The sequence below is a fragment of the Varroa destructor genome, unplaced genomic scaffold (assembly GCF_002443255.2).
Source record: "Varroa destructor unplaced genomic scaffold, Vdes_3.0 BEIS01000001.1, whole genome shotgun sequence".
Classification (NCBI taxonomy): domain Eukaryota; kingdom Metazoa; phylum Arthropoda; class Arachnida; order Mesostigmata; family Varroidae; genus Varroa; species Varroa destructor.
The window spans coordinates 12794243-12801752 of record NW_019211454.1 but is presented as its reverse complement, the minus strand read 5'-3'; the positions used below and the strand labels follow the sequence as shown (position 1 = coordinate 12801752).

General features: G+C 41.2%; 2 long non-coding RNA genes across 2 annotated transcripts in view; both read left to right on the top strand.

The window, feature by feature from the left end:
* The window catches only part of LOC147758269 (uncharacterized), a 105967-nt gene that overhangs the window by 49353 nt on the left and 49104 nt on the right, over nucleotides 1-7510 (top strand). The gene's annotated exons all lie outside the window — the stretch shown is intronic.
* Nucleotides 230-1328, top strand: LOC147758270 (uncharacterized). The gene is made up of 2 exons (XR_015323027.1): nucleotides 230-370; nucleotides 462-1328. It is a non-coding gene; the product is annotated as an uncharacterized LOC147758270 (long non-coding RNA).

The window sequence follows — 7510 nt, the reverse complement described above, 5'->3', positions numbered from 1 at the left end:
GAGACGGAACGGCGCCAACAACAAGATCGCGTAGAATCTATTTATTATAAGGCTACTTATGTGATTTGTTTCTGCTGTTGTTATTGTCATCGTTGCTATTACTGCTAGCAAGTTCGAACGACTTAACAACTCTCGCTCCTTCATTTTTCGTCCCTCAATCCACTGCTGAATGTATCAATGCCCCGATAGCTACTCAAGCAAGAAGCCTTTGATCGATCGCCGTTACCTCTTTGTCCTGTGCTATGCGAAGGAGCATTGAGATTCGCATCGCGTTGATCGGCTCCGTGATGTTGTTAATGCCACGACGCTTCGTGATTAGGAAGGGCACTTGAGTCGTGCACATAGAGACAAGGATGTGGAAACAGGGAGAGTAAGTAATCGGCTCATTCAAGTACGGCGATTGATCAGATGGCCATCATGACGAGAGACATTATAACGATTGGAATTGATTGAATCGGCAGGCGGTGATGCGGTGGCACCGATGCACAAGTTTCTGTACTACCATTATCACTACTCGGTCATCACGATTCAACAAAGACGAGGACAGAGGCGAGGCGACCGTTGGATTATCGAACAAAAGCCTGGAGCGGACTACTAGCGAATTGCGTGATTGTTTGCACTGATGCAGTGAGCTAAAAATTTGCATTAGGCTGACATCACCGCCTTTACAGGAAGGACAGGAAATACTGGCACTGGAGACTCCCTTAGATGACTAAGATCAGAACACAGATTAGTTACATTCTTGTCATTTGCTGTATCCTTTATTACTTTCAGGCTCGAATTTTGACCTCAGCACCGTTAGGACAACTCGGTTAATTTACCAACTAAAGAATAAATCAATATTTTACGAGCAAAATTTTATACGTGTTCCTTGCCAGTTCTACATCCAACAGCGCATATGTGTATCACTGATGTTTATGGAGCTGATCCGCTGTCGAGCTGGGTAGCGATGACGGCCTTAAGATACTTGTCGATATAAATATGTACATATGATCAGCTATGGGTTTCGGGAACCGGATTCAAGGATCAAGAGAATATTCAGGCAAACGACATATGCAAAGCTTTTCCTGGGTCTCTAATTACTACCATCCATTTGTCCATTGATTGCGTTCATGAGTTAAGAACCTCTGATGTATATGCGTGCACCGGTGAATCATTCCTGCATAAAGTATTCGTGTTTTGTACGTTAACAGTAAATAACTCAAACTGGTTTGTTTACGGTTTGGGATACAAAAGTAATAATAGGTAGCAAAAAGAATAGTAAGTAGCAATAGTGTATGCACAGAGTGGCGACAGCATAATTAATAAAGGAGTAAGGAACAAACGAATGTCGTAAAGTTGATTCCATGGGACTGATGGAAAGCGTTTCACAGACAATGAGGGCTCAGAGACGCTTCTTCGTGGTATGAGAAAATATATATCCCGCCAAGGCTGACGCTCCGAAAGTCATCTTCCAGCATTGATCTAACGTCTAAAATTCAAATGAGAAACAAGGTAGGTAAACAGTACGGATTTGTTGTGAGTTGTTTTCGCATTTTACCAGTGCTAGTTAGAGTAACCAGGCAATCATATAATAGTGCCATTGATTCTACAGTTCTTTTCCCGATTTAGTTCTAAAGTAAACTTCAATTGCACCCGCAGCAATAACACTTAGTAGAGTGCCCCAACATCGAGGCTCGATACTGTTTCACAGACGCAAATCGGAGGGACGTTCTGTGAAACCTTTGCTATTCATTGCTACTTAGAGGATTTTCTTCGTTGCAGCGAGGCCTGCGAGTTCCTTCTTCTTAAGCGTTCGAGCGACACGCCCCTTGAGAGAGCGTATCAGCTAATCCGTTCAAACCGTCTATTAGTGAGAAACGATCGCTGCGCATATTTGTACATAAATGTGTCTTTTCGTGCTTACATTAGCTAATCCTCTACAACATATACTTTCATTGATGTTATGATTACGAATGCGGTGTTGATACTTACACTGCGTCTTTGAGTTCTGCAAATCATTATAGTTCAAGAAGGGACGCAGGGGGCCTATGAAGAGAAATGGATATACGCAGGTGATGCAAAAAGGAAAGCTTATGCCTCATCGAATCGCAGCGCTCTCAGCTCAAACATATGCGTCTTGTACAGTTGAATTACAAATAGTGAAAGCTAACTTTTGAGTTTCAATAGCCCGGTTATGTACAGAACGTCTTGATTCGCCAACTGCGCCATTATTGACTCGGCCATGTAAGCTGAAACATCTGTACTCGGCTTTGTACATGTTTATGTATGAAAATCCTCGTAGGGGCGAGTGTCCTGTTGTGCCGAATATACATCTATGCATACCCAGCATGACGATCCTGTTACAACAAGCTGTGTCGTTACAATCACTATACGATGACCTCAGTCATCTTAAGGGCTCCTGTTGTTGTTATCTCCGCATTGTATTTATGCTCCGAATCGTCAACTTTCAATGTATATACACGCTGCATACGACAATGCAGCTAGTAACAACCTTGTCAGAGGTTGTTGTTATAGCACAGTGACGAAGAGCGAGCTCCATCAATCGAGGACCCTTCGTAGTGTTTATGGCCACGTCTACTTGTTGTACATGTTAGGCTGACTGAAAGCCTGGGGTTCCTATTATAGTAACAACAGCAGAGGTGACCACAGCAATTGACAGCAGAATTCTGGCCGAGGAACAAAATAGGAACTCAAAGCACAGAACAGGCTCATATTAAGAAAATCTAGAAGCTTTCGATGTTCGAACAATCGCAGAGTAAATGGTGTCCTATTCGGAGACCGCTGGCAGAGGAGACGCATGAAAGGACATGATGTCCATCCTCGCCTTGTGACTAAATAAGATCAAATGAAATATTGCGGCAAAGCCACCTTGTCTGTTTGAATATCATTGTTTAATTGAATTCAAACACCTTGTATTTTGTCGACAGAAAAAGAAACTTATCGAATGAAGAGACCAAATACGTGGGCGTTTGATATCATCATAGAGCTCGTAATGGCCTAGGATACTGCTCACTCGACTGTATTCGTCAGCTCACAGATTGCTTAATCTTCAAAGGACAACTACTGATCTATAGCTTAGCATGGTTTGCTTTGGGTAGCATCGAAATTGGTTTTTATTATCGTTCAACGTAGATCCGCAATGGAGCAAACCAACTTGTTACGATCGTCCAAAGCATTAGCAGGTATAGTCTCCGAACCAATGGAAAAAGTTCGATTGTGCTTTGTCCTAATTTGTAAGAAAAAAAAATGTTAATACTGGCAGTTACAATCAGGACATATATATAAACTAGGAATTTATGACCGTTCTATAGATTGAATTAAAATCTATTTGATAGATTAGATTTTTTACGTGACGGTCAGCATATATATTCTTAGTCTGAAAGAAGTTCATCGTGTTTTTAGTTTACGTTTATGTTCCTGATAATCATAATAATGGGAGAGCTCAGGACACATGAGTCGTAGCAGTGTAATCTCTCTAACGTGTTCTTGCGGACACCGTCAATTGCAGGATCGTGCCTTTGTGCAAAAGCGTATAACCGAAAATCCCCATACAGACTCGAATGGGTACTATGGCGTTTTTTGTGATTCCGATAGGACTCGCAAGTGTGGCGGCACTTAGCTTCTATCTTCGTACAAGCCTGACAGTTGGATCGGCATCATTCACTAAATCGAATAATTCTTAAATGTTTTCTATGTAATAGATCATAATATTGTCTATAAGCTACTTCATAATGGTAACTGGTCCCGCTTTATGATTATTCAACGACAACTTCACTGAAAGCGCTCCGAGCTGAGAAATTAAATAGGAACGTATGTCCTCAAAAGGCTATCCATGAGATCCGCTATTAATGATTTTGAACGATATGATTTCCGTCGTAATAATCGTCATTTGGACGATAATTTTACATGAAATTATATACTAAATAAATATAGTACTAAATTACAGTCAATCCTTTTTTTTTTTTGCATTTAAATTGCCTTGCTCCTTTCTTACTCTTTGTACGATTGGCTCTGAAAGGATTCTTATTTACTCTGTTTGTTCCCACACGTTCCATCCACCCATGTCCTCCCATCTGTGTAAGTTCCAGAGGCACTGTCGAAAAGAGCCAATAATATATATATTGTGTAGCCGCTTCGTACAAGTGTATTATAGCCTCTGTCCTATAGCCATTTATGTCTGTTGTCAATCGAAAATCAGATGGACTATGTGAAGAGTTTTAAGCTAGCCATTCGGACTTATGGATGCACGCGCGTGTCAAATTCAAACAAAGACGCTTAAAAATCTTGATCGAGCTACACAAAAGGAATGAGACCTCACGTAATATAAGGACGTATTGATGTCAAAAGCGAGACAAGAACGTTATCTGACCAACTATTGCAAGCAGGCTATCCTTTGTTCGCATTGTACGTGTCTAGATAATAGGCATATCCGTTCAAAGTAGGCGTTACGATGGGCTAAACTTGATTCGAGGATACCCTATGCACGCCCTACAAGATCGTACCTTTTCAGACCCTGCGACAGTTTCGATCATTGAACTTCTTTTATGTAACCATTGAAAATATTTAGCTTTTTAAAATGGTAAAATTAACTTTGTTTAGCTTTGCTAACCAGCATGGCATTTATCTCACTAGCAGCAAAACCAAGCGCGAAACCTGTCTCATCTTGTTAATTATGAGATATGTAGAAGACAACTATAAAATGTCTAAATAAACAAAAATCGAAAATTTAAATTAAAAGACTGACCGCATACGACGTTTATGTTCGACCCGCATCACACGCTTCTAACTATTTTATATTATTTCCTCGTTCGAATAGGAGATGACTGGAGAGTATCGTATCGGAACTAAACTACCAGATACTTTAATTTCGCAGTTTGTCGACTCCCGCTTGCTTAATTTATCACCTCGCATCATCAAGTACTCATGTCTTCTTCATAAATATTATAAGATAAATATTACATATATATATAAATATTATAAGAATGATATATTTGCTGCGCTATGCCGTAAACGACGATCGATCACTATCGTTGCGGAAGGGACATCAGTATAAAACATACGCTTTCGTTCTGTTAGGAATTTTGGTTTGGAAGCATCTAAGGTCTCCGTTGACATCGTCTCCACGCATTCGATGACTGCGTTTATCTTCAGTTTGATGGAGCGTTTGAGGTTGCGTAGCGGACAATCGTTGTGTTATCGCCTCGCATCGATCGCTTTGCTCGTTGCCCGAATGAGTCGTCCGTCTACGAGATTGACCTCTGCCTGTCCGATCAGCTTGAGCATGCTTGGTCACAGTATGAAGGCACTTCCACGTCTCTGCAAAAACGTATTACCATCTCGAAGACGACAATGCGATACAATTTTCGGGAAAGCACATTTTTGCTAATTTTTTTTTTTAACGTTTGACAAACTGCGCCTTTGTGGTTCAGCTTCTGTCAATCTTTGCGCAGAAAGTGTTTAGTCGCTTTTATTAAAATAGCTATTATCGATTATATTATTATTACTTTTGTTCGCCTGTCGTCTTGCTTCGTTTGGCCGTTTACGGAAATCAGCTCGATGTTTTCTGTGCCTACCTTCGTACACTTGGCGCTCATTGCGGACGGGCATGGTAGCCATGCGATGAACGCATTACAAGGCAGTTCCGTTTCTTAGGGCGCCATCTCCCATAATTGTGATCGTTCGAAGTCATCCTGATTAGATATCTGCCGTAAGCGTCTCGCCTGTCGGTGATCAGCCCTTAACCTTCTATATTGTGTTGCCGATGTTGAAGTTGCGTCTAGCGGTGCTGGTCGAATAAATGGGAGCCATGCGCATCGCTTTCAGTTGCTATGCAACAATAGATAACGCAATGTCAAAACGGTAAACGCGTTAATTACAAGCTAATCGCTAGTCTTTCCAACGCTCAGTAACGTTTCGGCGAGGTCCATTTTCTCTACGGACGGTTGGTTTTAGGGAGCGCCAAAGAGCTGCTGGTAGCTACTAGCAAGCAAACGAGTAGATAAATGGTTGTGGATAAAATGCCAGATTAATCAGGGCTGGTCAGTTGTGTGCCGATATGACGATAGTTAAATAGTAAAACTGAGGTGGTGAGAACTGCGTATCGGTCAAGCCCTCGTTAGAAAATTAGACAACGTGAAAAGATTTATTGACTGATTTGGGACGGAACGATATTTCGAAAATCGCCCAGATTCGAGATACAGCGAGAATCACCACTTCAGCAAGGTCACGTCTTCGCTTGGAATTGCCGGTGGAACAAATGCGTTATCTGACATGAATTCGAAATTATCCTAACAGAATATTGCTAGTTAGTTATCAAGTCAGATGAGTTTGAGTGATGTTGAAGATGAAAAATACGCAAACATTGACAGCGCATGGAATACACGACGTAGAATATTTCAGAATAGAGATGGAATATTTTCGAAATTTCGTTAACGTCGTCGCCTTTCGCAACACAGGAACAAACAGATCTCAATTCAATAGCGATAAATCGATAGTTTGCGTATGTGTATGTATCATGAATCGAACACGGCCCACACAATTCTATTGCACTATTAAATTTTAAGCAACTTTTCGATATTGATAAACGCTATAAACGCCTTATTATTATTTCTATCGGCGATTTAGCTAGAGTACACATAAACAAGCACGCGCAAACGCTTGCTTCTACGCTCGACGAACAGATATTGTTGCCCATCATTGTTGCACGACGAGTAAGACACCGTTGGCTACCAGCTTTCCACAGCTCTAATGAGAAACCAATAATCATAAGTCATATTGCTCATGAACTTTTGACATTTGAAATTAAACCGTCGACGTTCATGCTCTCGAGACAATAGGAACAAATAACGTTCTTGTACACGATGCTTATTCATAAATTATTTATACAGACAAATTTTATTGTTCCTTTCCAGTTCTGTATGCATGCCCTATGCTTCACGATCTTCAGCAACACATTTATATATATATATATATATATATATATTCTTTTTTTCATCCGCACTACAACCAGCGTCACTGCGGCATCGCTTAGGACATCTAATCCGACGCCGCCATCGTAGCGCGTTCTACGAAAAGTAGTAAAACAACGACAAGAAACCGCCCTAAATATCCGTTCTCGAAGACCGACACGGGCTACCCCGTAATGAATCACTGTACATTTGCGTTTACAGTCGTGGCGCTGGTGTATACGTATCGTTGAATTTGAAAATTGAATCTTCGCCTTGTGCGCCGTTTGAGACGCTCTTCATCGCTGCCCGTCGCTGAACACGGTGAACGCACTTCAAGCCGCCAGATCAAAACAGCCGACTCCCGGGGCCCCAGGCTTTGACGGTCATTCTTCATGCCCTATCTCATCTGGCTGTCATCGAACAGAGAGACCACTATATGATATATTTATCATAGATAAAATAGTACTAAATATATCATATATAAATGCATGTGCCCACATACACGTATATATATATACGCAAGCATAGACGAACAGCACTGCGAAGTCGATGAAGCAAAA